The sequence below is a fragment of the Medicago sativa genome, chromosome 5, assembly GCF_051527215.1.
Source record: "Medicago sativa cultivar Bolivia chromosome 5, Bolivia_mono, whole genome shotgun sequence".
Classification (NCBI taxonomy): Eukaryota; Viridiplantae; Streptophyta; class Magnoliopsida; order Fabales; family Fabaceae; genus Medicago; species Medicago sativa.
This window is the reverse complement of record NC_140753.1, coordinates 26,247,782-26,258,029: the sequence shown is the minus strand read 5'-3', so window position 1 is coordinate 26,258,029 and position 10,248 is coordinate 26,247,782. Positions and strand designations below refer to the sequence as shown.

General features: G+C 37.9%; 1 non-coding gene across 1 annotated transcript; it reads left to right on the top strand.

The window, feature by feature from the left end:
* The first annotated feature begins 9,861 nt into the window (after nt 1-9,861).
* LOC146921383 (small nucleolar RNA R71) lies at nt 9,862-9,968 on the top strand. The gene has a single exon (XR_015013024.1). It is a non-coding gene; the product is annotated as a small nucleolar RNA R71 (small nucleolar RNA).
* Nucleotides 9,969-10,248: the final 280 nt, after the last annotated feature.

The window sequence follows — 10,248 nt, the reverse complement described above, 5'->3', positions numbered from 1 at the left end:
TTATTTTTTTAGAGAAGAACAATTATAGCATTTCATTAATCAAAATATGTTTAACACAATTTGGTATATTAACTAATATCTAAAAACCAGCTGATAACGGGGCCGCCTTAGATAACTCATAGGCAAGCGCATTTGTTTGTCTTCGCATAACCCCACACCGGAGTTTTCATAATATAAACTAAAGAGATTTTTACAATGTTGAAGAATACTGCCAAATTATGCAGTATCGTAATTTATGGAATGAAAACTATCAACAACTCTCTTAGCATCAAGTTCAAAATCCATAGGTCCAAGATTAAATTCATGAACCCATTCTAAAATAGATAACAATCAAAGAGCTTCACCCACATACATGAATCTCACATATTGGGCTAAACCACTCAGTTTTAGCTAGCACAAAAATAAATGTATCATCTCTTATACGTATACCTATTCCAACCTTATTAAGGTGTTTAGAAAAGGTTGCTTCAATTTTGCATTTAAAGCGAACTTCTCTAGGTTCCAAATTGAATTGTTAACAGGCAACTGAATATTGGATGGTTGTAGGCAATAAAATTTAGTTGCCTTCCAATCATGGAATAAAGTCTTTGTGTGTTCTAAAACAAAACATTGCTCATCGACCACCTCGTTCCAAAGCTTATTATTACTTTGCTTCCAAATACTCCATAAGGTGCAAGAAAATAACGCAGCATCATCCATACGAAGGACAGGGCCGTTCTTAGAGTTTTACAGGCCTTAGGCATAATATGAAAAAGGGCCCTTACATAATACATCATAATTTTCTTTAGTTCATTGTTGTTGTTTTTTAGCTCTTCATTTCGTTTTTTTTATTTCGTTTTTCACTACCAAATAAATGTTTTTTAAACAGCATCTGAAAATAAATTAAATACTCTATATACACCAAAACAAAATAAAATATCGTAGAAGTAGAGAAAAATAGCACATGCGAAGTAGACTGAAATTTTAGCACCCCATTTTCAACTAAAATAGAATTTGCTTTGTTATGAAAATTATCCCAATTTCTTGGATAATAAATATCGTCGATATTTTTAATATTAGTGAAGCACATTATTAGGAACAAAGGGCCCAAAAAAATATCACCAATTTCTTCGATAATAAATTTTCGAGCATATTATTAAGAACAACCAAATTTTTTTATAGGAGGGTGTATATAGAAATTTGTGTGCTGTATGGGATATATATAGCAAATCTCACTAAAAGGGCCTAAAACATTAAAAGATTTCAACCCATTCCTATATCATGTCAAAGTTTGGGCCTTTTCAAAGAATTTTGCTATATATACCCCCCAAAATCCAAATACTTCTATATACACCCCCCACCTTAAAAAAATTGGGCCCCCTACCGTCAAGTGCCCTAGGCCGTCGCACTCGCGGCCTATGCCCTAGGGTCGGCCTTGACGAAGGACATGTAGAATATTAAAAATGATACCAGCACTATCTTATCCATGATCAATAATATTGCATGTAAAAGAATATACAGCACACATACTTCAAATATTTCTACTACTAGGACACCGAAAAATATATATGAAAACTATCTTCCTCATTAGTGTTGCACAAAACGTAAGGAGTGGGACAATTGACTCCTTTATCTTGCAGTCAAATACGAGTTGGCAAACAATTTCTACAAACTTTCCAAATGAAGTTTTTCGCCTTAGGGGTATCTTAAGCTTCCAAATTAGACTCCAATCAACTTGCACCTTAAAATGCTCAAAATCAAGTAGTTCTTGCACACATAAACAATAAGCACTACTAAGATAATACTCACTATTGTCTTCCTTCATCCACACAAGTCGGTCTTCTTGTACTGAAGGGTATAAAGGCGTGTTGATAATATGATTCACAGTATGTTGATCAAAAATCGAATGTAAGAAAGGAATGTTCCAAGCTTTATCATCTGAAAGAACACAATCTGATACTCGAAGCTCTGCTAGAGGGGAAATTCCATTATATTGTGGATTAACAAAACTGTTATCAGAGATCCACCTGTTGTTCCAAACCGGTATAGAGAACCCATCACCAATCTTCCACCTGTTAACCACCTTAAGAATGAGTTTAGGGTTTGTTTGATGGTTAGGATAGGGAGACATGATATGATATATTAATCATATCCTGCTTAAATCTCATGTTTGATGCATCAGAGAGATAGGATAAAATAAACCATTTTCATATCCTTCCCTGACTTTCCTTTGTAATTTTTATCCTGAGTATTTGCTGGGTTAGAAACTATCCTGATGGGATTAGAAGATTATTCCTTATTTATTATCTTTATATTCTGCCATTTTTAAAATAATGATATCATGTATTTATAATTAATTGCATGTCATTTTTATAATATTTAATTAATTACGAGAGTAATATTTTCATTTGGTTATAATGATATCATGTTTTTTATCATGTGCAGATCAAACACATGATAAGATTAATGCTTATCATGTTCATATCATATTCGGCCTCTATCCAGCTTTATATTTATCTTGTCTCTATCATGTCTTGACCATCAAGTTGACCCTTAGGGTGACAAATGCTCCTCCAAACAAAGCATGTTATATGGCCTAAGGTCACTTCGAAGAAATTACACAGCGGATAGTATCTTGCCTCATAAATTCTGGCAATGAGAGAGTTAGGATTGGTCATAATTTTCCTAACTTGCTTACCTAACATGGCGAGATTGAAGTCCCCAAACTTTTAAAACTCATACCTCCATCCTTTTTATGCATAGATAATTTATTCCATAACGACCAGTGTATTCCTTTCTTTTGAGCTCCATAGTGACCCCACCAAAAGAAATTCATCATTTTCTCAATTTCATCACAGAGAGACGAAGTTAAGGTAAACAAACTCATAAAATAAGTTAGTATTGATTGGAGAACTGATTTAATTAACACCATTCGACCAGCTTTTGAGAGACACTTACTACTCCACGAGTTAAGTTTCTTTCAAATCCTATCCTTAAAAATTGCTTTCTTACTTCTTCCAATCATAGACGACAGACCTGAACATTTATTAGTGCCCAACACAGCTTGTACTCCAAGAATATTTGCAATACTATTATGATTAGTAGTCAAAACATTTATGCTGCAAAATATTTCTTATTTTTTAAGATTAACATCTTGACCTGAAGCTTTCTAACAAGTGGATAAATTTTGTTTCATATTTTGTGTTTGATTTGTATTAGCTCTAAAGAGCATAAAACAGTCATCTGCAAACAACAAATGAGAAATAATGGGAGCATTGATAGATCTCTGGCAAGTGCACCAAATACTATCGAAGTAGTAAAAATATCGTTCCCACGAGGACTGTTTTTAACTTCAATAATTCAATTTCGTTATATAATTAGGATGTATAAAATTTATTTTGTTTTGCCACTAGGCGGTAGATTTGGTTTGATTTTAATTAAATCAAGAAACAGAAAAGATTTGATTAAGAAAATAGGAGAGAAAGATGAGATCAGATCCGTCGAATCCTCTAAGTTCCCCTAATTGGTCTACTGCACCTATTTGTTATGAACCCTCTTCTAGTTTACGATGATTAACAAATTAGCCCTAATCAATCCCTTGAGTTAGGACCCTCTTCTTAAACTACAGCCCCTAATTCCTTAGGTGGTCTAATAATTCTTGAAGGTTTTACCGAACGTTAACCTATTATCACTAACAAACGATTATCTATTCCTAGACTAACCCTGTTTATTAGAACAATTCAATTAGGTCTAAGTTGAAAGCCATGGTCAGTGGTCATTCATTCTCACGAAAACAAGTTATATGTGATCAAGATATAAAAAGCATTAAGAACAATTGAATTGAATAAACTAGAATTGAATTCATAAACAAAATAGAGTTTCACAGCAACATGTGTCAATTAGGGTTACAAAGATTCATCTCGGATCTAATCTCTAAGAGATTTAGCTACTCATAATCGAGTTTACAAATAGCATAATCAATGAAATAATTAAAACATACATGAATTGGTAAAAGGATGAAGAAATCGCCCTTCTAGCCGTCTCCGATGTCTCAAAATCGCACTTTGCTCTCCAAAATCGTAACTCTTGTTCTTCAGCTTGAGTGCAGTATTTATAGAAGTCATGGGCCTGACCCATCAAAATCGCGCCGCGCCTTGTTAATTGGCGTGCCGCGATTTCCCCTTTACAGGAAGTGTGTATTTTTGCTTCAAAAATCGCAGCACGGCTTGAAATTGGCGTGGCGCGATTTCCTTCGAACAGACTTCAAATTTTAAGCTTTTTGCACTCCAGAACAGTATAAATTGCATGAGAACTCTATCAAAATGTCACAATAAGTCCCTAATATTACGTAATGACAGAATGTCATCACAACCCCAAACTTAAACCATTCCTTGTCCTCAAGGAATTTGCTTGCAACAGTGACAAACGACAGTAAAATAACAGTTACCTGACAAAACGATAGTACCCAAAAGTTCATTCTCCTTCTAGCTAAAGATGAGCTAGTTTGACTTGTTCGCATCCACCAATTCACAACTCCTCGCATCAAATTGAAACAGGGTTCTACCAGTCGACATGCAGGTCTACATATTACCATACGCTTGAAAAGTTTCTAAATATCAATCAAAGTCAATATCATTACACACTTTTGAGGTCTTTAGGGTTATAACGGGGCTTAGGTGAAAGGTGGGATATATTTGGATAAGTAGGCTACACAAAATTTGAGTTAGGCATTCCTACGGAAATTAAAGCACAAAATTCAATCCTTCAATCATTCACCTTGTGGAAATACAATCAATGCAAAGGTACTAGAGAATATTTTTAACATTTAGGGACAATCGAGTTTGAAGTTACTCGGATTTTCAATGTTTTGTCCCTTTTTCATCATTCAATTTCTTTTTTTTTTTTTGATACACCATTTTTGTGTATATATTGCATGACAATCTCATATTTCTTTCATTTTTGTTCTCTTATTCTCTAGTACCCCCACCCCAAACTTAGTTGGTTGCAAATTCCAATAGCAACCCCAAACTTAATCTTTAGCAACATTCTACAATGCCTTAACTCAGAAATTCATTAAGGGATAAGTCCTAAAAAGTCTCTAGGCTTGTAATGTAGTTTGTCACCGAACAAAAAGTTCTAATCCTACCGGCTCACAATTGGTTAAGAAAGGATAAATTCAGCAAATTAAAACAGGGTAGGCTTCAAAAAGGCTCACAGGACCAAGCACTTTTGCCTCAGTGTGTAATTGACAAAGACCAATCAATAATAGAGAAACAATGCAAGTTCTAGAAATGTAGTTGCATGGAAAACTAATCTAAATATAAGTAAATTGAAAAACAAGATTTGGCAATGAACCTTATGGCTGAGATTTCTGGGAGTATGTGACTACCTAGCAACGCCGTACACTTCGCCTTTGAATCAAGTCACCCCTCCTTTAGAACTTTTGGAATACCGTTTCATCAAACAACTGTTACTAAACTGGAATAGGTCACATGAAACAAAACAAATTCATTAATAATAAACAAGTGCAGGAGCAATTACAATAGGGAAATAAGTTCAATGGACTTCGACATTAAAAAGAAAATAAAAAGAAAATACATCAAAAGATAAATGACTGAAAAATAAAATACAAAGCAGAAAATGCTAATCCATCAGTAGATCAGCCCATGTCTTGATCATCATCCGAGTGTCCAGCCCCCGGTGTCCTCAATCCTTCGAAGATGCCATCCCCTTGATCTTGCTCGGTGTTGTTGAAATCATCAGTGATTTCCCTCCTCATGCGCAGCCCATATTCTTCTTGATGTGTAAAATATTGCTCCATGCGCTCACGGGAGCCTCCAAACCTCTCATAAGACCCACTAATTGGACCCATATGCAATTGAGCCTCCGCAGCAAACGCAGCTGAGAACCTAGGACGGTTCACCCACAGCTGGTCCGAAGTCTCATTCATCCAATTAGCTTGCACATGCATGAATTCCTCAAGCTTTGGATGAAGAGGAGCATAACCCCCTTGGCTACTACTCCCTCCTTGCTCCATTTGTTGTTGCCTTGCTGCTTCCCTCTCTCTCTCCTTGATGTAGCCTTCATATTTCTTGACAAACCCATCCATGACCGAGTCGGTGATCGGCTTCATATTGCTTGTGTTGAGATCACTATCATAAGCCGGCACCAACTGTTGCTCACACAACCAATTAATTAAGCTTCCATGTCCCAACTGTGTGGTGTTCCCGGTTGCTAGATCATGAAGACTATTGGCCAAGAGGCGGCCAATATCTATAGGGTGCCCCTTGATGATGGCATAGGCAGCAAGCACCCTCTTGAGAGGAATTTCAGAAGTGCAAGATGCACTCTCAAGAGTCTGGACCACATATGATACCCACGCCTTGGGTACCGGCAGCATCTCCGCATAAGTAAGCATCCGGGACTTTTTCCAAGTCGACCCAGGCCTACACATTGTTGTGATGATCTCATCAAATGTATCCTCCGTGATGGCAAATCTTTCCCTCCTCAGTTTTTCTACCCAACACTCCTCCGGTGCTTGAACATTCAGCCATGCGTTGAGAGCATCCGGGCTGAAATCAATATACTTCCCTCGAACAAAAGATTGAAAGGGTGTATCGGACACCCTTGCATTTGCAAAGAATTCGACGATCACCGTTTTGTTGTTTGCCTCGTCGATCATTTCATTCAATCTCGTCCACCCCCTCCTTCTTAATTCAGACTCAAAGAAAGGATATTTCACTAGTTTTGTGAAATCAAACTTCCTCTCCCCTATGACTTCGAAACTTTTCATAGATTGATGGAACTCTTGGGCTAGGTCATTGATGAAATGGATGGCGTTTTCTGGTGGTTCGGATGCGGCACGAGGACGTTTGGATTTGCTTGAGGATGGCTTGGGGTTGGTGGCTTTCTTGGAGCGGTTGTTTCTTTGGTTTGAGGCCATTTGTGAGTGAAAGGAAGATGGTGAATAGAAAATTTGTGGAGTTTTGGAAAATTGGTGAATTGTGGAGGTTTAGGTTGATGAATGGATGATGAATTTGTGGTTTGATGATGGTTAGGAAGTGAAAATTGAGATGAAGATGAAGAGAATTCGTGAATGGAAGTTTAGGGAAGTTTTGGTAGAGAAAGGTAAGAAGAATGGAATGAAAATGATGATGAACAGTGAAGAATTTATAGGCCTGTTTGGGCAAAATCGCGGCACGCCAAAATGCAAGGCGCGGCGCGATTTTGTGTTGCAACGGTCAATAACGGGCAGATTTTGTAACGGCTAGTAACGGATAGTTCCAACGGCTATTTTTTTTCACAAAACAGTCAAAATCGCGCCGCGCCATGTATATAGGCGTGCCGCGATTTTGGTGAAACAGGGGGTAATTCCTTGCTTTCTCAGGCCAAAAATTTTGTTTTCTTGAAAAATGCCTGAGTCCCTTGGATTTTTGAAAAACTTTTGAGGAGAGAATCATGCAAGACATCAGTACCTTGCATGATTTTCTTGGCAAGAGGTATCTTTGAACAAAATTTTAAAACTTCCCTGCCTTGTATTAAAAGAAAAGAAAAATATTTTTGTGTTTTTATTTTTGAAAGCAATAAAATCATACCTGAAAAATAAATAGTGGGTTGCCTCCCACTCAGCGCTTCTTTATCGTCACTAGCTTGACTGATGACTATTTCTAAGGATCATATGATGTGGCTCCCTCTTCATTGTTTGGGAGTCCTCCTTTACGGTACCGTTTCAGCTTTTGTTCCTTACCCTTGAAAGTTCCTTGTGCACCAGACTTCTTTAGGTCTACAGCTTCATCAACAGGCTTGTTTCTTGCCAACCCTTCGTCACAGTACCTCCTAATTCTTTCCAAAGTATCAGAGAGAGTTGAATGCATACACCATCGAAAAGCAGCCGGCCCATTACGCATCCCATAGGGAATCCTTCTATAAGCCAATTTACCACCTGGACCAGTGGTAGTAGTCTTTATTTCATTTTTACCAGTTGTCAATCCCCCATACTTGTTGTCACGGATGTCTCCTGATGATTGTTGGTGCATCTGTTCTTTGCTTACTTCCAGTTGCTTAACACCCTCTATCTTTCCAAGATCTTCAATCACTTCTTGTCTATCTATAGATTCCACATTTTCCACCTCCGTAGATTGAATAGATTGAGATTCAAGTGTTTTATCTTCGACAGTTTCCTCCACAACATCAATCCGGTAACACTTGGGATTCTCATCTTGGTGTTTCATTGCCTCAAAGATATTGAAGACTACCTGCTCCTTATGGAATCTCAACATTAGCTCTCCACGCTCAACATCAATCAAAGCACGACCAGTTGCAAGGAAAGGTCTCCCTAGAATGAGTGGCATGTCTTCATCTTCAGCCATATCTAGGACCACAAAATCTGCTGGGAACACCAAGTCATTAACCTTGACTAGCACATCTTCAAGTATACCGAAAGGGTAAGAGATTGACCGATCAGCTAAAGTGATGGTCATTCTTGTTGGTTTTGGTTCCCCACATTTAAGCTTCTTCATCATTGAAAGTGGCATCAGATTTATACTTGCTCCCAAATCACATAAAGCTCTTCCAATGTCTACCGGTCCAATTGAACAAGGGATAGTAAAAGCACCAGGATCCTTCAGCTTAGGTGGCAACTTCTTTTGAAGAATAGCACTACAATTCTCAGAAAGTGCTATGTTCTCATCATCCTTAGGCTTCCTTCGTTTAGTCAACAAGTCTTTCATGAACTTAGCATATAACGGCATTTGATCAAGGGCTTCACCGAAAGGAATATTCACCTGAAGTTGTGAGAAAAGTTGCATGAACTTCTTGAATTGGCCTTCATCCTTTTCTTTCTTCTTCGAAAGGTGAGGGTATGGAAGCTTCACATATGATGGAATAACCTGTGGTTTGTCTCCATCTTTCAAAATTTGACTCTTCGACTTCCTCAAGATTGAATCTTCATCAATTAATCTCTCACTTTTTTCTCCCTCTATTTTTTTCTTCCTTTCGTTTTCAACTACTCCATGATCATTTTCTTTTTCAACTACACCCTCATCATTCTTTTCAACTACATCATTCTCCTCCACCTCAACTACTTCATCAACCTTCTTTGGAGCTTTTGGAACTAAAGGTGTCAAAACCTTTTTGCTCCTCAGTTCAATAGCATTGCAAGACTCATTCTTAGGGTTATCTTTAGTGTTACCTGAGAATCCGCCTTTGTTTTGTTCAGCCAACTGCTTAGCTAATTGCCCCAGTTGAGTTTCAAGCATCTTCCTAGAAGCTTCATTGTTCTTTCTTTCAGCTTCTTGACTCTTCTTCATCTCTTCAAAGTTGCCTTGAGTCATCTTCATGAAGTTCATCATAGTTTCCTCAAGAGCTGATGGCTTCCTTTGTTGTTGTTGAGGAGGAGTTAGCATCTGAGAGTTCAAAGCAATGTTGTTTGAGTAGCTTAGATTTGGATGCTTATTAATGCCTGAATTGTAGTATTGATTCTGCCTTTGATATCCTCCCATGAAGTTAGCTTCTTCACTTGATCCTTCCGGAACACATTCACCGTTGGGATGTTCTTCACCACATAAGTCACATTTGATTGCAGCCACTTGTTGTTGCTTATGAGCCAAAGTGAAGCCTTGAAACTCCTTAGTTAGAGCTTCGATTTGTTTGTTCATAGCTGCTTGGTTAGCAAGGATAGCAGTTTGTTCACTCACCCCAAACACTCCTCTTTCTTTCTTTTTAGCTTGATCACGATACTCATTGCCAGCCATGTTTTCAATTAGAGCTTGAACTTCATGATCAGTTTTACTTTTGAGACTACCTCCCGCGGAAGCATCTAAGAACATTCGAGTGTTTGGTGTTACCCCCTCAGTGAAGATTTGGAGGTATTGCTTCTCGGTGAACTCATGATTAGGGCATCTCTTGAGAAGCAAATTGAATCGCTCCCAAGCATCATACAATGATTCACCTTCTCCTTGCTTGAAGTTAGAGATCTCCATCTTCTTGTCCCAATACTTAGACATAGGGAAGTATTTCTCCAAGAACTTCAGCTCTAACTCTTCCCATGTTTGGACAGTCCCGTTTGGAATTGTTAGCAACCAATCTTTTGCTCTTCCCGTCAAGGTGAAAGGAAATAGCCTTAGCTTCTTTTGTGCTTCAGTCACGGTGGCTGGTTGCACACAAAACTCACAGGTTTCAGCAAAACGGCTCAAGTGTTCATGAGGACTCATAGCTTCAGTCCCATCGAATTGCTTGTCCCTCAAACCATTGAGGACAGTTGTCTTGATG